The sequence below is a fragment of the Monodelphis domestica genome, chromosome 3 (assembly GCF_027887165.1).
Source record: "Monodelphis domestica isolate mMonDom1 chromosome 3, mMonDom1.pri, whole genome shotgun sequence".
Lineage (NCBI taxonomy): Eukaryota > Metazoa > Chordata > Mammalia > Didelphimorphia > Didelphidae > Monodelphis > Monodelphis domestica.
The window spans coordinates 493,961,256-493,982,808 of record NC_077229.1 but is presented as its reverse complement, the minus strand read 5'-3'; the positions used below and the strand labels follow the sequence as shown (position 1 = coordinate 493,982,808).

General features: G+C 41.3%; 1 protein-coding gene and 1 pseudogene across 1 annotated transcript in view; one reads left to right on the top strand and one right to left on the bottom strand.

The window, feature by feature from the left end:
- ARSB (arylsulfatase B) overlaps window positions 1–21,553 on the top strand; it is a 248,481-nt gene that overhangs the window by 207,570 nt on the left and 19,358 nt on the right. The window lies entirely within an intron of this gene.
- On the bottom strand, window positions 13,952–16,769 carry LOC103099288 (thymidylate synthase-like; annotated as a pseudogene).

Sequence of the window (21,553 nt, the reverse complement as noted above, 5' to 3'; positions counted from 1 at the left end):
AACTAACCAGAACATCAGAATTTATACCAACACCTACCATATTTTCCCCAAGTGCCTAAAGTTCATCACTAATTGTTAAGATGCCTCTTAAAATCAATTTTCAGATTTTTGTCTTTACAAGTATTTTTACCAGGTCAGATGGAAAACTTAGCTTCTTTTTTTTCTCTGAATAACTATTTTACCATTATGTGAGTCTTCAAGAATAGGTTGTGCCTTGCAAATCTCACCTTTCATGAATGGGACAGAGTTGATGGCAGTAGCAACAAGGACAATAACTGTCCAAGTTTTGAACTCCTTTCCCCTACCCAAAATAATATTTGTAAAACACTTAACACAATTCCTGGCACATCGTAGGCCCTTAATAAACACTAGTTCCATTCCTTCTCCTCACTCCCCCCCCCCCGCCCCCGGCTTCTTATTCAAAATGATAGGGCAAAAAGTTAGTTTAGGAAAAGTACTTCCTTGTAGACTTATGTAAAAAAGCCAGGATTCTTCCTATCGTGTGTTCTTTCTGGAAGACCTGGCACAAATATGGATGTGGTGCCAATTATTATTATTTCACAGTGGAAATTTTAAAAAATCTATATGCATGATTACCAATAAGGAATTTCACCTAATGCAGAATGGCTAGTTCTAGGAAAGAAATTCCCAGAATCATCTGCATTTACTTCAGTTCTTAGGGTATCCTGAAGGCTAGCATCCTGCCAAGTTGAAGCCAACTCTTTAAAATGTGCAATCCTAAGTAGGCTGCTCAGGGGTCACTCCCCACCCAGTCATTCTTGATAAATGCCCCTTCCCAATTGATCAAAAGCAGAACTCCACCTGCTTAATCTTTCATTTTTATTAAATAGACTGCATAGCAAAGTAATGATTTTTGCCAACACTTGTGCAAACGAGTTTCCAATTTTCATTGGAAAGATAGATTTAGTTCTGAAGTTCATTTGATCCTGGATGCTGGTGGCTTTTTCAAAGTACAAAACTTCAGCTTCTTTAGTTTCCACCAAGTCATTGCCAATAACAGGGTTAGGATAGAAAAGTTTCTCAAATCTTCTTTTTTCTGTTTTTCCTTTCAACAATTGGCACCCAATGGCTGCCTTTCCTGTAATTACAGGATCATTGTAATACCATATTTTATTAAGGTCAGAGCATATCAACATCATGAAGGACAATCCTTGGAAGAACATTGATTGGCTTCAAGTATTCCCACGTCCTCACCGCCACAACCCAGCATCTTATAGAGCGGTAACACGGTTGTCTACAGGAACTGGTCCCATCTGACAACCATCATGGATTAATTTCTTGGGCAAGGTTCCCTTTCCAAATTAAGAATTGAATTAGCACTATTTCATCCTTATCCAAAAATGCTCTCAAGGCCTAGAAATGTCCTTTCTCTATACTGGAACAAGAGACCTCACAGCACAGGCATACAGTGAGCCTTCAGGAAGGCCTTTAGACCAGCGAGCAAAGTTTTGTGGTTGGGATTCCACTAAATGCCATGTTGGCGGGAAAAAACCCTATTTTCTCTTTGATCTCCAGCCAGCCAAAAACTCCTTAGTGCAACTCATTCTCTTCATTGTAATCACAGGCTGAGGATGAATATTTTAGGCTAGTTTTCCCTTTCTCCAATACATATGGTGCCTATTTATAACTGAGGCTTGACGAACTCTACCAATTACTTAAAGAACTTGTATTTAGGGCAAGACCAACTCAAAAATGTAAGTTCATTAGACACTGTAGATCTGTGTTATATTAGTCTGCTGTGAAATTAAATTTCAGTGCAAAAGTCTCTTGATACACTAATCAGCATTACTGGAATTGGAAAAATTCTGACCAGCAAATTACTTGTTGTAATTAGAAACTGATAAAATTCAGAGTTGTAATGTTGCTTACTTTTGTGAACTAAAAAAAAAAATATTTGGAGTAATGTGATCATTTGTTGCTCTACTAGTTTATCAGATTAGTCATGACACAGTAAACTGACATAGATAAACGAATATAGAGGATGTTGGCCCCCAGACTAATATTTAATCTCTCTAGGTCTCAGTCCTTTTTCATTTCTACATATTGAACCTTGCCAGCATATCTTTTTTATTAGGTACACATGCTGATGGGTCACAACCAACTCATAGATCATACATCGATGATCCTAGGGCACTGTATTATAGTAGTCTTCATTTATATATTCAGAGGGTCTGTATTATTATCAGTGTGGACACTCAGTATAGCAATGCACATTGCAACCACCCTGTGCTATGCTTGTCCACAGGACTCCACTCAGACTATTGAGTGCCTTCCTCTCCATCTTTTGACAATATGTTGGTACCTATGGAACCCACAAGCTGTTCATGGTGTCCACAGACTATCCATCCAATAGTCTTTGATTAAATGAATGAAATGTCAGTGTCAGTGGTCGTTGACTTGGGGGGGGGGGCACAGAGAAAGACAGAAAGAGAGGGGAAAGAGAAGGGATGAGGGAAAGAAAGAGGGAGAGAGAGAAAAAGTAAGAGAAAAAGAGATTGAGAGAGATTAAAATAAATATTTTATTTTATTGGGGGACACCCATGAATTCACCAGAGAGAGAGAGAGAGAGAGAGAGAGAGAGAGAGAGAGAGAGAGAGAGAGAGAGAGAGAGAGAGATTAATGTCCATTCTATGTGGCTGCTTATATTTGTGATTCTTTGTAAGCCAAAGCAGAAGAACATTCTGCCTCCATCCCCTTCAGGTATAAACAGCTTAATTTACCAAGTCATGACATCAACGGCCTTTACTCCTCAAGTAGATTTCTGCCAGTGTTTTTAGTTTATACTGAATATTTTACTTCCCTCAGGTTTATGTGAGATTTTAACTCACAGTCGGGCATTAGCTCTCTCTGAGTGCCTAGTACATGATCAGTAATTATTCGTATTTGAACTTTATCCAGGCTGGGTCAACCACATCGAAGCTCTTTTTTCATTTGGGTTTTAAAAATATCAAATGGATAGGTACTTGAGAGGCTGGCTCTTTAAAAAGAAAATCATAAAGTTAAATTCGTTTTAAATCTGTCATTCAGAGCGCACATATGAAAATTATGAAAGTTTTGATTTTCCCCATGTAGGTAATAAATAACATCTGTAATATTCCTCCTCACCTTTTTCTGATTAACTTTGTCTCTGCTATATTTTTCCTGGCACTTCTGTTTCATGTTGCAAGAGTTCTGACAAGAGGGGGAAGGATTCTTAGAAGTAGGATGGATCTTAGAGAAAGTCTATAGAAATTAGAACTAAGTCTCTAAATGAAAGACAGAACTGAGAGAAACTTGATGGAGCATTTAACATGGAGAAGAGACCTTCCCTGCTTATATTTCCACATTATATGGACTCAGACAGAATGGGCTGGAAAAAGGGATACTAGGTTGAGATCTTAACAGTTCTTGCATCCAGGGAAGACAACAGTTCTCCTTGGCTCACTGTAACAAATGCAGGTGCCACCCCCACCTCCTTTCCTTCTCCCTCCCACCCCATCCCACCTTCTGGCTTCTCCATGATCCCACCACTGTTTTAATGCTTTTGATTGCCTCCCAAGACCTTCTGGGTCTTTGCTATAATATGCTTGGCTCTGACATTTTTCCTCATATGTTCTTTGCATTTCTAGTGTAAAAATTTAAATTAATACATAATAATTTCAACATTATATTTTATAAGACTTATTAATAATCACTAGAAGTAACAAAATAAAACCACGTGACTTCCGGTCAAGATGGCGGCTTAGAGAAAGCTAAAGTTCAGATCTCCGGAAACCCTTCCCTACCGAATTCAAACTATATACTCCTAGGGCACCAAAATTCAAAACGAACAACAGCATAGATCCCAGGAATCCTCCTCCTGGACCTGGATCAAAAGGTACGCCCCCCCCCCTAAAAGCCAGAACCCGAGATCACTCGGACCTAAGGGGTAGGCAGAAGGAAGGTCCCAGGACCCATCCCCCCCAACCCAGAGCGCTGAGTCCAAGGCAGCAGAGGGAACCTCAGAGCCTCAGGGTCGGCTATTCTGAAGGCCTCTTCCTGAAAACAACCTGACTCAGACGAGGGGGCACCCAACACAGACAGCAGGGAAGCATAGAGAGACGGGGGGAGCCTGTAACCCCCGGGCTAGATCCTTCCATCCGAGTCTCACCAGGGCATACTCAGTTCAACCCAGGGAAAGCTAATCCTATCAGGAGCCCTTGGAGCTCCGGGAAGCCGCGGCCCCTACCCCCTCAGAGTGCTGGGTCTTCTGGCCGGCAAAGGCATTAAAACAACTCTTGGAGAGTGCCGAGCCAGGCTCAGAGCGTGGAAATAAGGCAACGGAGAAGCATTGGGAGGGAACTGAGGAGGGCAGTAATACAGAAACACCAGCAATTCCTTGCTTCCCCTGGAAGACAGAACAACAACTGCATAGAACAGACAATTTGCCTAGGGCTAAAACCTCTGAACCCCAGACAGAGATAAGAAAAGCTAGTCCTCCCCACTCAGATAGAGATGGCAAACTCCACAGAGCACAAAAGGCTCAAAATTCAAAGAAAAACAAGAAGAAGGGGGCAACTTTGGACACATTTTATGGAGCAAAAATACAAAATACAGAGGAGATGGAAGAGGAAACACGAGCAAATGCTCTGAAAACTTCCAAAGGAAAGGGAAACTCTCCACAAACCCATGAAGAATCTGAATCAGAAAGGATCAAAAAGATGGAAGCCTTCTGGGAGGAAAAGTGGGAAATAATGCAAAAGAAATTCATGCATCTACAAAACCAGTTTGACCAAAGTGAAAAGGAAAACCAGGCTTTAAAGGTCAGAATTAGGCAACTCGAAGACAATGAGCAAGAATTAATAAAGCAAAGCCAAAAGACCAAGAAATTAGAAGAGAACATAAAATATCTCACTGACAAGGTCATAGACTTGGAAAATAGAGGGAGAAGAGACAATTTAAGAATAATTGGACTACCAGAAAAGCCAGAAATAAACAGCAAACTCGACATCGTAATACAAGATATAATCAAAGAAAATTGCCCAGAGATCCTAGAACAAGAGGGCAATACAGACACTGAAAGAGTTCACAGAACACCCTCTACACTAAATCCCCAAAAGACAACTCCCAGGAATGTAATTGCTAAATTCCAAAGCTTTCAAGCAAAAGACTTTAAAACCAAGCAAGACATAGAAAGAATCACAAAATTTAAAATAAGTAATTTCGACTACATCAAATTAAGGAGGTTTTGTACAAACAAAACCAATGTAACTAAAGTCAGAGGGGAAACAACAAATTGGGAGGAAGTCTTTGTGGAAACCTCTGACAAAGGTTTAATTACTCAAATTTATGAAGAGCTAAATCAATTGTACAGGGGACCAGGCCATTCTCCAATTGATGGATGGGCGGGGGACATGGATAGGCAGTTTTCAGATAAAGAAATCAAAACTATTGATAAGCACATGAAGAAGTGTTCTGAATCTCTTATAATCGGAGAGATGCAAATCAGAACAGCTCTGAGGTATCACCTCACACCTAGCAGATTGGCTAACATGATAGCAAAGGAGGGTAATGAATGCTGGAGGGGATGTGGCAAAGTCAGGACATTAATTCATTGCTGGTGGAGTTGTGAACTGATCCAACCATTATGGACGGCAATTTGGAACTATGCCCAAAGGGCGATAAAAGACTGTCTGCCCTTTGATCCAGCCATAGCACTGCTGGGTTTGTACCCCAAAGAGATAATAAGGAAAAAGACTTGTACAAGAATATTCATAGCTGCGCTCTTTGTGGTGGCCAAAAATTGGAAAATGAGGGGATGCCCTTCAATTGGGGAATGGTTGAATAAATTGTGGTATATGTTGGGGATGGAATACTATTGTGCTAAGAGGAATAATAAAGTGGAGGAATTCCATGGAGACTGGAGTGACCTCCAGGAAGTGATGCAGAGCGAGAGGAGCAGAACCAGGAAAACATTGTACACAGAGACTAATACACTGTGCTATAATCGAACCTAGTGGACTTCTCCATTGGTGGCGGTGTAATGTCCCTGAACAATCTTCAGGGATCTAGGAGAAAAAACACTGTTCATGAGCAGAGGACAAACTGTGGGAGTGGAAACGCCGAGGAAGGGCAGCTGCCTGACTGCAGTGGTTGAGGGGACATGGCAGAGGAGAGACTCTAGGCGAACACTCTAATGCAAATACTAACAATATGACAATGGGTTCGAATCAAGAACACATGTGATGCCCAGTGGAATCACGCGTCGGCTGTGGGGGTAGAGGGGGAGGAGAGGAAAATGATCTTTGTCTTTAATGAATAGTGCTTGGAAATGATCAAGTGAAATAATATAAAATTAAAAAAAAATAAAAGAATATTCATGGCTGTGCTCTTTGTGGTGGCCAAGAGTTGGAAAATGAGGGGATGCCCTTCAATTGGGGAATGGCTGAACAAACTGTGGTATATGTTGGTGATGGAATACTATTGTGCTCAAAGGAATAATAAAGCGGAGGAATTCCATGGAGTCTGGAACGACCTCCAGGAAGTGATGCAGAGCGAAAGGAGCAGAACCAGGAGAACATTGTACACAGAGACTGACACATTGTGGTACAAGAGAACGTAATGGACTTCTCCAGTAATGGTTTTACAATGTCCCTGAACAATGTGCAGGGATCTAGGAGAAAAACACTATCCACAAGCAGAGGATAAACTGTGAGAGTAAAAACACTGAAGAAAAGCAACTGCTTGACTACAGGGGTGGAGGGGATATGACTGAGGAGAGACTCTAAATGAACACTCTAGAGCAAATACCAACAACACGGAAATGGGTTCGAGTCAAGAAAACATGTGATACCCAGTGGAATCATGCGCCGGCTATGGGAGCGGTGGGGGGTGGGGCAGGGAAGGGAAGAAAATGATTTTTTTTTCCAATGAATAATGTTTGGAAATGACCAAATAAAATAATGTTAAAAAAAAATAAAATCACGTGCCCATGGCTGCCCTACCTGTTCAAACAGCCTGCTCCACCAGGAAGGAGAGATACCTAAACACGGAACTCCACCCATGTCAGCACGTAAAGACAGGAAGTGAGTGGAATCCTGGATTATGAAATTCAAAGGTACCAGATTTCTCGATTTACTAGCTAGCTTTCCTTACCTGGGATATAATGGAATTATGTAGCTTCAAAAATCTCTTTTGAGAAACAGCAATAGTATAATGGATAAAAACTCTGGCTATGACTTTGGAAGAAGAAGGGTTAGGTTTGAAGCTTAACTCCGCTGCTGTGTGATCGTGGGCAAGTGAGTAAATTTTATTGGAGATAATGCCTAACTTGTCTGCCTTGGGGACTCAAATACATTAGTCTGTGAGGTAAAATATGATTATTACCGTTTTTTTGCTACTGTCACTGATTATACCAATGGGTATAGGAAGAACATGGAATAGTTATTTTTTATAAGGCTTTAAGTTTCATCAATCAATCATAAAGCATTTATTAAACACCTACTATGTACTAAGTGTTGGGGAGTCTAATGGTAAATTCCTTCCTCACAACAACCCTGAGAACCAGATTGTCCCAAAATAGAAGCCCTTTATTATTCTCAAAACCTCATTTTAGCCAATGTTTTAAACTCCTTTCATGACCAAAACTTTATCAGTTACTACTAAGGCATGAAGTTAATCATTGCTTTGAAAATCTCTGTCTCTGTCTCTCTCTCTGTCTCTGTCTCTCTGTCTCTCTCTCTTACACATACACATATTGCCCAGCCTTTAAAAATGTGCTCTTGAGGAAATGGCCAGATTGGGATTGAAAGTAAAAGCAGAGCTATATAATATTCCCTCTGAATAATCATAAAATTTCCTTCCTCTCTTCTACCTTCTCCTCCCCCAGCCTTTCCCTTGCTCCCCACTTGTCACCTTCCTCCCCCTTCCTGCTTTTTCTTCTCCCCTATGTTAGTTTTCTTTCTTCTGCCTTCAGGCTCTTCTTCTTGGCTCCTTTTTTCCAGCGTGGGTTCAGAAAAGGATACAGCATCTGCCACCTCGCAATGAGAGTGGAAGGAAAGAGCTGGCCCATATAGTCCTTTCATTGGCTGCATGAGGCAGCTATCTCGCCTAGCAAACTTGTATGTCACATTTTCTTTCATTTCACATATGGAGAGCTAGAAACATGTAGGTTCAACATGCTCCTCCTTCTCTCTCCAGAAATGGTATGCAAATGTGAATCTTACTTTTCAGCCAAAAGTCGTAGCATTTTTTCAAAATGCTCATAGAGCTGGTAACAGGAGGCAAGTCCATTAAATTAATGGCAAGTAAATTTAGAAGACATTAAAGTGTGTCCTGTTTATCCAATACACAGTCTGCCTGAGAAAATGAGCCATGACTGACTTTAGTACTTTGGTTAGACATTTCCGAAATCCCAAAGAACTCATTATACTAAAGCTGGAATAGTAGCACGAACCAAATGTGTTGCTTGAGAATTTGTGGAGCCAAGACACAATGATGAGGCCACAAGAAGACTCTCATCGCACCAAACAAAAACTCTTCCATTTACCTTCTCCTTTAATTCATCTCTGCTTTGTCCTTTACCTCCTCTCCCAGGCAGGATGCAGTATGCAGTCAACTAAAAAGATCTTTCAACTCAATTGAATAAAGATTTGTCAAGCGTCTACTATGTGCCAAGCTCTGTATTAGATACCGGAGATATAAAGGCAAAAATGAAACTGGCCCTGCCCTCAAGGAGATGATATTCTAAATATATACATGATATATAAATGCATGCATGATAGGCATCAAGAAAATACCAAGTTATTTTGAGATAAAGAGAAAATACCCTAATAACTGGAGGACATCATGAAAGTGTCTTTGTTTGTTTTGTTTGTTTTTTTTCCATAATATTTTTCCCAATTACATGTTTGAAAGGCCTCTTGTAGGAGAGGTTAATTGAGCTGAACCTTGAAGGAATTTAGGGTTCCTAAGAAGTGGGAGTAAGAAGGAAGAGCATTCAGACATGGGAAACAGTCTTTTGATAAGCAGGACTATAAAATTTGCTAACCATGAAGTTATTGGAGCTAATGGATATTAAATTTATATATGTACATATAATATATAAGTTAATATATAAACTTATATATTAATTTATATATTATAGATAATATATATTATATATAATAAATATAATAATAACTATATTATAATGTATAATATATTTATAAATAATAATATAATATATAAAATATAAAAATAAAATAAAATATATATTATATAAGTTAATATATAAATTTATATAATTTATAATATATAGTATATATATTATATATACTATATATATATATACTGGGGGTGAATGGGGTGCTCCAGGAGGGGTAGTATCTCTGGTATGGAGGGCTCGTCGTGCCCTCCTAGGGCAGCTCTCCAGCCTCTGACCCCCACCTGACACCCAGCTCTCACTTATGGCTCCCAGTAGCTGCTAACATGTGGCAGGGGCCACACCCAGGGCAACGGCTTTGACAGGCTGGCTAAACCTTGTGAGGGTAGCCATCGGGTCAGCAACCCCTGGTGAACCAGGGCTTTGCTCACCCAGCATGTGAAGACTGCTTCGACTGAACAGACGGAAGAAACCAATAAGAAGGTTCAATGGCTGAGAGGGCGATGCAGCAAAGCACTGTGGAGTGCTCAGGGCGTGTTGGAGCACAGAGGGCAACACGGTCATCCAATGCAGCTGAGGAAGTCTCCAGACGTAACAATTTTTCGTGCCACTGGACCCAGGCTTCCAACGCCGAGAGAGTGGGACTGTCTCTGTGTATCGGCTTTTCCACTTAAATCTCCTTCATGCACAAGTGTCTTTGTGCACACTCATCTATCCTAACCCTGTCCACCCTCTTCAAGACCTGCGGCGATGGGGGAGTGGCGACGCAACAGGTAGAGGTGACCACTGGCAGTTGTAGTCACGATCCTGCACGTAGGCGGCCCACGGACCAGTGGTCGCTCGGCCCTGTAGGCAGCAGGGACGTTCAGCAGCATCCTGGGTGACTGAGCAGCCCTCTCTAGGACAGCACTGCTCACCCTAATCAAGGGAGGGGACTAGAAAAGGTGTCCCAAACATTGCCTGCCCTACAAACACCCAGTCAGCACACTGCGGCTGGCGGGTCATCCCTTTAAGCGGTCAAAACCAAAGAAAAAATACAAAGAAACTCCTACTAGGAGCATGGAACATCAGAACATTACGTGATAGAGAGAATACCCCAAGACCTGAGAGAAGAACAGCTCTAATCGGTAAAGAACTGGCGCGATATTACATCGCCATTGCAGCCTTAAGTGAAACACGCTTACCAGAAGAGGGATCACTCAGCGAACCCACCACTGGATACACCTTCTTCTGGAAAGGCAGAGCCTCAAATGAAGACAGAATCCACGGGGTTGGCCTGGCTATCAAGACCAGTTTGCTCAAACAGCTGCCAGACTTGCCTGTGGGCATTAGCGAATGGCTCATGAAGATCCTTTTGCTTCTCAGCAAAGACCGGTATGCCACAATCATCAGCGCATATGCCCCAACAATGACCAGCACAGAGGAGACCATCGAGCAGTTCTACTCTGACCTGAGTGCCGTCCTGCACTCAGTACCCACAACTGACAAGCTGATACTACTGGGAGACTTCAACACCCGCATTGGCCAGGACCATGAAAGATGGAAAGGAGTGCTTGGCAAACACGGCGTAGGCAAAATGAACAACAATGGCCTACTGCTACCCAGCAAATGCTCAGAGTTCGAACTCACCATCATGAACACTATGTTCAGAATGGCGAACAAATATAAAACAAAGTGGATGTACCCACGATCAAAACAGTGGCATCTCACTGACTACATCATTGTAAGCCGGCGAGACATCCAGGATGTAAAGATCACCAGAGCCATGAGAGGAGCTGAATGCTGGACAGACCACCGATTGGTTAGAGCGACTCTTCAAATGCTCATTGCGCCTCACCATCCAAAACGCGCCCAGACAGTTCGCACATTTTACAATGTGAGTCGTCTTAGAGATCCATCTTATTTGCAAACATTCCAGTCCTGCCTGGACGACAAGCTGTCTGCCAAGGGAATGGAAACAGTTCAGAGACGCAGTGAAGGAAACATCAAAGGCAGTCCTAGGCCCCAAACAACGCAACCACCAGGACTGGTTCGACCAGAACAACACTGCTATTGAAGACCTATTGAGCAAGAAGAACAAAGCCTTTATGGAGTGGCAAAATAACCCAAACTCTGCTCCTAAAAAGGACAGATTCAAGTCTCTCCAAGTCATGGTGCAGTGTGAGATCAGGAAGATGCAAGACTGATGGTGGGAAAAAAGGCAGAAGAAATCCAGCGCTTTGCTGATACGAAAAACTACAAACAATTTTTCAGTGCCCTCAAGACTGTCTATGGGCCATTAAAACCCACCACCACTCCCTTGATATCCTCTGATGGTGACACTCTTATAAAAGATAAAAAAGGCATCAGCAACAGGTGGAAAGAACACTTCAGTCAGCTTTTCAACTGACCCTCTTCAGTCGACCAAAGTGCCCTTGACCAGATCCCCCAGAACCACACCATTGAACAACTTGATGTCCCTCCTTCAATAGAGGAAGTCCAAAAAGCCATTAAACAAATGAGTGCAGGCAAGGCACCCGGTAAAGACGGGATCCCAACCGAGGTGTACAAGGCCTTAAATGGAAAGGCGCTCCCGGTGTTCCACATAGTGCTTCCCAGCATATGGGAAGAAGACATGCCCCCAGAACTCAGAGATGCCTCCATCGTAGCCCTATACAAGAACAAAGGCTCACGAGCAGCATACAGAGGCATCACACTACTCTCCACAGCTGGAAAGATCCTCACCCGTGTTATACTCAACAGACTCCTGTCATCTGTTTCAGAGCAGAACCTGCCTGAATCACAATGTGGCTTCCGACCAGATCGCAGCACCATCAACATGGTCTTCACAGTGAGTCAAATGCAGGAAAAATGCCTTGAGCAGAATCTGAGTCTCTACATTGTCTTCATAGATCTGACAAAGGCGTTCGACACAGTGAACAGGGATGCATTGTGGGTGATCCTCAGCAAGCTCGGTTGCCCAGCAAAATTCGTCAAACTGATCCAGTTCTTTCATGTCAACATGACAGGGGAGGTCCTATCTGGTGGAGAGACTTCTGATCGCTTCAACATCTCCAATGGCGTGAAACAAGGCTGCGTACCTTGCTCCGGTACTATTCAACCTATACTTCACCCAAGTATTACGACATGCTGTGATGGATCTAGGCCTGGGCGTCTACATCAAATACCGACTGGATGGCTCACTATTCGACCTTTGCCGCCTGACTGCAAAAACAAAGACAACAGAGAGACTCATCCTGGAAGCTCTCTTTGCAGATGACTGTGCTCTCATGGTCCACCAAGAAAATCATCTCCAAACCATTGTGGACAGGTTCTCCACCGCAACAAAACTGTTTGGCCTGACTATCAGCCTCAGCAAAACAGAGGTGCTGTTCCAACCTGCACCAGGGAGGCCAACGAACCAGCCGTGCATTACAATCGATGGCACGCAGCTTTCTAACGTCAACACTTTCAAGTACCTGGGCAGCACCATCACCAACGATGGGTCCTTAGACCATGAGATTAATGCCAGGATCCAAAAGGCCAGCCAGGAACTCGGGTGGCTGCACTGCAAAGTCCTCCAACACAGCGGTGTAAGCACTGCGATGAAGCTCAAAGTGTATAACACAGTGATCCTCAGCTCGCTCCTGTACGGTGTGAGACATGGACACTGTACTGGAAGCACATGAAACAGCTGGAGCAATTCCACCAACGCTCTCTCCGGTCAATTATGAGGATCCGATGGCAGGACCAAATCACCAATCAGGAAGTCCTCGACAGAGCCAACTCCACCAGCATCGAAGTCCTGGTCCTCAAAACCCAGCTACGATGGTCTGGACACGTCATCTGCATGGACCCACAGCGAATACCAAGACAGGTATTCTATGGTGAACTGTCAGCTGGACTCAGGAAACAAGGCCGACCAAAGAGAAGATTCAAGGATCAGCTCAAGTCCAACTTGAAGTGGGCTGGCATCACACCAAAGCAACTAGAACTCGCTGCCTCTGACAGAAGCAGCTGGTGAGCCCACATTAACCATGGCGCCGCCACCTTTGAAGATGAACGACGTCGACGTCTTGCCGCTGCGCGTGAACACCGACACCAGGCCACAACCGCACCTCCCGTAACAACTGGCGCCCCATGCCCCATGTGCCACAAACTCTGCGCCTCAGCCTTTGGACTCCAAAGCCACATGAGGGTACATCAATAGATGATAATGCACAAAGATAATAGTCATTCTCGGTCACCGAGAGACTACCACTACTACTATAGTATATATTATAATAATATATAAATATGTCAAGTTAATATATATTATATAATAATATATATTAACTTGACATTAAAATGCTAATATCTCTGAAAGGGATCTCTTCTGCCTTCAACTCTTCCTTTGTTAGGCGGAGACATGACAATAATCCCCAAATTTTTGAAGAACTGCCTTCTGGGCTGGAGAGTAAACATATTCTTTATAGATCCCAGAGGAAAACTGGGACTAATGGGTGAAAATTTCAGGGAATTAGATTTTGGCTTCATAGAATGAAGAACTTTCTAATAATTAGAATTATGTAATATAATGAGCTGTTCCATCACTGAAATTATTCAAGCAGAGTCTGGATGTCAATTCTTTAAAGCTATTATAGAAGGAATTTCTGAACAAGGGAGGTTTTACTGAATAATCTCTAAAGTCCCCTCCATCTATTAATAGTCTATGATTCTCTTTTTTAGTTACCTTATTTATATGTAACAAACAATAACATCATACATATAATTTTTTATAAATATATAATAAATATGCATATCCAAGGGAAACAAACTCTCACATTAGCCATGTCTAAAAAATCTGCGTCTTGTTCTTTTCCCTCTCAACCCTCCCCCCAAAAGCAAGTTTTAATATAGGTTTTATATAGAGAGATATATATTATCACATAATATATATTTTCCAGTCTGTCATGTTGTGAACCATATTGCTTACATTATGGAAAAATTGATGGGGGAAATAAAGAATTATAGGTTTCAATCTGCTTTCAGACTCTGTCTGGTCCTTCTATGATGGCAGAAATCCTTTTTTCTTTTTTGTCCTAAGTCCCTTTGGAGTTGTTTTGGATCCTTGCCTTGTAGATTATAGTTAAGGCATTCACAGATGATCATACATTATTGTGGTTATTGTGTACAACGTTCTATTGCTTCTGCTCATTTCACTTTGCATCACTTCATAGAATTCTTTCCGTGTGTGTGTGTGTGTGTGTGTGTGTGTGTGATTGTCTTGTTTGTCATTTCCTACAGCACAACAGTATTCCATCACTATCTTATTCCACACGTTGTTCAGTCATTTCCCAGCTGAAGGACATCCCTTCAGTTTCTGGTTCTTTGACACCACAAAAAAGGACAGCTATAAATATTTCACAATATTTCACAAGAGTTTCTTTTCCTTTTTCTTTGATCACCTTAAGAAATAATCTAAGATTGGAATTACTAGGTCAAAAAGTGTAAATAGTTTTATAACTCTGAGTATAATTCCAAATGGCTCTCCTGATATCTGCTTCTCCCTCTTGCTCTAAAATGCTCGTCTAGGATTTATGTCCTGCCAGCTGTAACCATTCAAATGTATGCATTTATGTTCTACCACTTTAGACCCACTTTTTTTCCAGGACGAGAACAGCTTTATTTTAATATAGAAAACAAAAGTGTGTGTGTGTGTGTGTGTGTGTGTGTGTGTGTGTGTGTGCGCGTGTGTGTGTGTGCTTGTGTGCTTGTGTCACGGGGCGTTTCTCCATTCCCAACCCTTTCTCATGTCTTCTTTATAATCTAAACTACATCCCACCTGCTGAAACAAGTGTGCTGTGCAATGCTAAGAAGGTTAGATGACATTCTGGGAAAGATGAGGGGGTTTCCAGCCAGGCCTGGGGGCTTCACACCCGGGTGAGGGTTGTAACCTTCAATCAGGAAGTTGTCAAAGATTTCCACTTTCTGAAGAATTTTGAGCTTGGGGAAAGGTCTTTGCTCTCATGGAAGCTGAATTTTTAGGGACTCAATATGATTCACATATACATGAGCATCTCCCAGAGAAGGTACAAAGTCACCTGGCTTCAGGCCCGTGGTGTGAGTGATCATGTAGGTGAGCAGGAAGTAACTGGCAATGCTGAGTGGCACCCCGATGCCCATATCTCCAGATTGCTGGTATAGTTGACAGGAAAGCTCTCCGTTCACTACGTAGAACGGACAGAGAGCTGGCATGGAGGCAAGGCCATGAGAGGAAGATCTTTTGGATTCTAAGCGCACATAATGATCCTTCTGTCATCAGGGTTGGTTTTGATTTTGTCAGTGACTTTGTAGCTGATCCACTCCTTGCCCAGAATAATCTGTGTTCATCTCTCTGTATTCTGCCCCAAAATGTCTCCACTGGAAGCCATACCCTGTCCCAAATCTCCTTCTTCTCTGTGAGTGAAGCCCAAGTTGTCCAAAAACTCACACAACCCATTGGCATCTACATTGGAGGAATGGTTTGTGGGGTAAAGGAAACAGGATCTAGCAGAGAGACAGCTGATGTTTAGGGTTGGCTCCAAGAGACGAGAGGGAGTTTGAAGATTTTCCCCCTTCGCCCTTCCCTCCTGCTGCTCTCTCAGATTTACTCTCGTCCCTCTTTGTCTCTCTTCCAATACTCGAGATTTAAATATTTCTTCCTAGGAAGATGCCTCCTCCTTGAAGCTGTTCACTCACACTTGATTCAAGGCTTGGGGAAAAGATAACTACTTTAATATCAATTAGTTCAATCAGGGTAATACAAAGGAATGGATGGCAGGGAGAGAATGGGAAAGGATAGTGGGGAAAAAGGGGGTTCTTATCTCTATCTAAACCCTTTTTCCTCTCTCCTCGAGTTTGGGGGGCAACTAGGGCTTTGGCAGCCTGAGCCCCCTGAGAGATAGTCAGGTTGTCTGACCCTGGTCTCTCAGCCACAGTTCAGACTCAGAGCACCAGGAGTTGAGATAAAGACTGACAGATTCAAAATGCCTTTCTCAGATTTCTCCTCAATAGACTTTTCAATTGAGAAATGTTGGGGGGAAGGATTTCCAGTCACAAGCAGGAAAAAGTTGGATAACCCTCAGGAGAAAATCTTATCCATCCCTCCCTCTTCAGCTTCTCCAGACTAAGAGACGAACTGCTCTTCAGAAGGGAACCTTCTGCTCCTCAAGATTCCAGCCTCCTGGGGCCCCTCCACCACTGAAGTGATCAGATCCACACACTCTTCAGCCTGGCACTTTTTCTTTAGTGCTAGCCTCTGTCACGCATCCCAGATCTTCACCCCCTTGGCAGAGAGCTCCTTACCATTTGTGCAACCCCTTGTAAACCAGAGCAGTTCCTCCCCGACACCCTTCCAGAACACATGCTTGGTTGTCAGCAAAGGAAATTCACCTCGCAGATTGTAGCAGGCAGACAGGGTGCCAGTGCCTGAGGGGTCCTTCTTCTTGGAGCCATACTGGATGGTGTGCACAATCTGCTGCAGATACTGCTTCTCCCCATGCATCTGGAGTGGGGGGCTGGGGTTGGGGCTGGGGTCGCTCTCCAGGCTGGTGACAGATGCAGAGGTGGCTGTGGCCGCATCATTCTGGGTCTTGGCTCCTGCTTCTGGGACCAGCTGGCTCTGCAGCATGGAATCTACGGTGGGCATAGCTGCAGCGCAGAATAAAAGACCTAGTGAAAGAAGAGAGACTAGACTAGATCCACTTTTAATCACATCTTTTCAAACTGTCTAATCCTGTCTGCAAGAATCTGTGCTAGGGAGCAAGTCTAGGAAAGAAGGCAAAGGGAATTGGATCTGGTCTTGAATGCAACTATGGCAGAAGTTAAGTACACAAAGGTCCCAAGCCTGAAGCCAGAGATGTAGTCAGAGGTACAAACAAGGATCAAATTCAAATAAACAGAATCAGGGAGAGCTGAGGTTAGAGGCAGAGTCGGAGGTGAAGAACCATCTGTCATAAAGCCAACTAAAGCAAAGAATCGCCCCAGGCTGCTGCTACAAAGAGGCAGACATTTTCAGAAATGGCCAATGTGTTGATTTGTTTTACTTAATTATATTTACTTATTACAAGCAAGGGCTTCTAGGAGGGTTTGGGTAGGGTTGTTGGGAAGCAAGAGTGAAGCAGGAATAAAAATAACATTTGTGAAGTATCTAAAAAACAACAAAAGAATAGAAAGTCCATGACACAAATAAGCAAAAACAGCTAGATGCCAAAGTAGATTGGTTGCTGGACATGGAGCACAGATCTGAGTTCAAATCTGGCCTCAGATGTTTGCTAACTGTGTGGCCCTAGGCAAGCCACTTAACCACTGTCTGCCTCGGTTTCCTCATCTGTAAAATGAGTATAATAATAATACCTACCTCACAAGGCTAAGGTAAAGATAGTCAGATAATAATATGTATAAAGTACTTGAAAACTTTAAAAGGCTTTGTAAATGTTAACTATTACTACTACTGCCATATTAAATTGAATATATTTGTTGGGAGGATCTGGGTCAGTTATGACCTCAGACACTTCTTAGCTGTGTGACCCTGGGCATGTCACTTCACTCTGATTGCCTAGCCTTTGCTACTCATCTGTATTAGAATTGATACTAAGACAGAAAGTAAGGATTGTTTTTTTTAATTATTATATTTTTTGTGTGACCCTGGGCAAGTCACTTAGCCCTCATTGCCTAGCCCTTTCTGCTCTTCTGCTTTAGAACCAATACACAGTATTGATTCTAAGACAGAAGGTAAGGGTTTAAAAAATTTATTGTATTTTTTATAAACCAAAACAAATTCACAGCTTTCTACTTAATCCGCTTTTTGAATTTGGCTATTATGAAATATTTATGCTTTTAAGTTTATAATAAAAAAGAAATTATAAAAGAAAAGACTAGAGGTATGGGAAGGAATACAAAAGAAATGGTCACAAAAGCCAAAGAGGTCAGCTGTTTACACGGTCCATTAATATGGGCATCTGTAATGACATAGTTCACTGTATTTCAATTCTGTAGTTAATAAGTCATGGTATTTTGGGGTTAGAAATGCTATATATGTGGCTGTAGTTGCTCAGTTTGCCATATTCTCCCTCCCTGGAAAAAATGTCAGTAAGAGAGCTCACTGAATGTTGGGGTTCTGGGATCAGTACTTTGTGGGAAGCTATTTTTATAGTAAAAAGTTGTATTTTTAGGATTGCTGATTTTTCCAAAATACCAAAAAGAAAAATCAAGATAAAAATGAATGCATTCACATCTGGACAGGCAAGAAGTTACACATGGTCTTTACCACACACTGAGAGGAGAATGTTACCCATTGCCTTTGCCCACATTTATATAAAAATGGGGATGGACCATGATTTGATCCACATGTGCATTGTGGGAATGTGTGAATTCAGCCTGAGTACCCTGTCATGGAAGATGGTCATAAAGCTTTGAGGTCCCTTGCTATTGTTAATGCACTCCAGCTGGACCAATAGTCTCATTAATTGGAACTCGACTAATTAAAATGTTTTCATAATTTGACATGTCACTTGGACTGCCTGGGCTCTTTATACCATCTATGATCTATGAAGAAACAGCAGATTCATAGCATAAATAGGATTGCACTGGGATACTTTCAACCCAATGAAGAAAGAAAACTTTTTAAGGACTTCTGACTTCAGCATATAATTTGAGAAAGGATACCATTAATGAGTCTTATCTATTTAGTAAGGTAGAGTTTATGGGACCTCTGCTCAGAAATGCTTGACTAACGAACACTTCATTTAAGTTTCTGTATCTTGTTGAAAAATAAAATTATATATTTTTTGAAAATTTTATTTAATTAGTCAATTTAGAACATTATTCCTTGGTTACGGGAATCATATTCTTTCCCTCCCCTTTCCCCACTCCTTCTGGTAGCCAACACTCAATTCCACTGGGTTTTACATGTGTATAAGACGCTATTTCTATGTTGTTGATGTTTGCAATAGGGTAATCATTTAGAGTCTATATCCCCAATCATATCTCCTCGACCCATGTGATCAAACAGTTGTTTTTCTTCTGTGTTTCTACTCCCACAGTTTTCCCTCTGAATGTGGATAGTGTTCTTTCTCATAGATCCCTTCGAGTTGTTCAGGATAACTGCATTGCCACTAATGGAGAAGTCCATTACATTCGATTGTACCACAGTGTATCAGTCTCTGTGTACAGTGTTATCCTGGTTCTGCTCCTTTCGCTCTGCATCACTTCCTGGAGGTTGTTCCAATTCACGTGGAATTCCTCCACTTTATTATTCCCTTTAACACAATAGTATTCCATCACCAACATGTACCACAATTTGTTCAGCCATTCCCCAGTTGAAGGGCGTCCCCTCATTTTCCAATTTTTGCCACCACAAAGAGCGCAGCTATGAATATTCTTGTACAAATCTTTTTCCTTATTACTCTTTGGGGTACAAACCCAGCAGTGCTATGGCTGGATCAAAGGGCAGACAGTCTTTTATCACCCTCTGGGCATAGTTCCAAATTGCCCTCCAGAATGGTTGGATCAATTCATAACTCCACCAGCAATGAATTAATGTCCCTACTTTGCCACATCCCCTCCAGCATTCATTACTTTCCTTTGCTGTCATGTTAGCCAATCTGCTAGGTGTGAGGTGATATCTCAGAGTTGTTTTGATTTGCATTTCTCTCATCATAAGAGATTTAGAACACTTTTTCATGTGCTTATTAATTTCTTTCTCTGAAATTGCCTATTCATGTCCCTTGCCCATTTATCAATTGGAGAATGGCTTGGTATTTTGTAAAATTGGTTTAGCTCTTTAAAAATTTGAGCAATTAGACCTTTTTCAGACGTTTTTGTTAGACAGAATTTTTCCCAATTGGTTTCTTCTCTTCTGATTTTGGTTGCATTGGTTTTGTTTGTACAAAACCTTTTTTAATTTAATGTAATCAACATTATTTATTTTACATTTTGTTATTTTTTTCTAACTCTTGCTTGGTCTTAAAATCTTTCCTTTCCCAAAGATCTGACATGTATACTATTCTATGTTCACCTAATTTACTTATAGTTTCCTTCTTTATATTCAAGTCATTCACTCATTCTGAGTTTATCTTGGTGTAGGGTGTGAGATATTTATCCAAACCTAATCTCTCCCAACTGTCCTCCCATTTTCCCAGTAATTTTTATCAAATAGTGGATTTTTGTCTCAAAAGCTGGGATCTTTGGGTTTATCATATTTGAGGTCACTTACCCCAAGTCTATATCATTGATCCTCCTTTCTGTCTCTTAGCCAGTCCCATATTATTTTGATGGCCGCTGCTTTATAGTATAGTTTGAGATCTGGGACTGCAAGGCGCCACCTTCTTTCACATTTTTTTCATTGTTTCCCTGGATATCCTTGATCTTTTGTTCTTCCAAATGAATTTTGTTGTGGTTTTTTTCTAATTCAGTAAAAAAGTTTCTTGATAGTTTGATGGGTATGGCACTGAATAAGTAAATTACTTTGGGTAGGATTGTCATTTTTATTACATTAGCTCATCCTACCCATGAGCAATAGATGTTTTTCCAATTGTTTAGATCTAGTTTTAATTGTGTTGAGAGTGTTTTGTAGTTGTGTTCATATAGTTCCTGTTTTTGTCTGGGCAGATAGATTCCTAAGTATTTTATATTGTCTAGGATGATTTTAAATCAAATTTCTCTTTCTAATACTTGCTGTTGAGATGTGTTGGAAATATATAAAAATGCTGATAACTTATGTGCTTTTATTTTGTATCCTGCAATTTTGCTAAAGTTGTTGATTGTTTCTACTAGCTTTTTAGTTGATTCTCTAGGATTCTTTAAGTAGACCATCATATCATCTGCAAAGAGTGATAGCTTGGTCTCCTCATTGCCTATTTTAATAACTTAAATTTCTTTTTATTCTCCAATTGCTACTGCTAGTGTTTCTAGTGTGATGTTAAATAATAGTGGTGATAATGAGCATCCTTGTTTCACTCCTGATCTTATTAGGAAGGTTTCTAATTTATCCCCATTGCAGATGATGTTTGCTGATGGGTTTAGATATATACTGTTTATTATTTTTAGGAAAGGCCTTTCTATTCCTTTGCTTTCTAGTATTTTCAGTAGGAATGAGTGTTGTATTTTGTTAAAGGCTTTTTCTGCTTCTATTGAAATAATTATGTGATTTTTGTCTGTTTGCTTGTTAATATGGTCAATTATGTGGATGGTTTTCCTAATATTGAACCATTCTTGCATTCCTGGTATAAATCCCACCTGGTCCTAATGAATAACCCTGGTGATCAGTTGCTGGAGTCTTTTTGCTAGTATTCTATTTAAGATTTTTGCATTTATGTTGATTAAGGGGATTGGTCTCTAGTTTTCTTTTTTCTGTTTTTGACCTGCTGGGCTTTGGAATCAGTACCATATTTGTGTCATAGAATGAATTTGGTAGGAGTCCTTCTTTGCTTA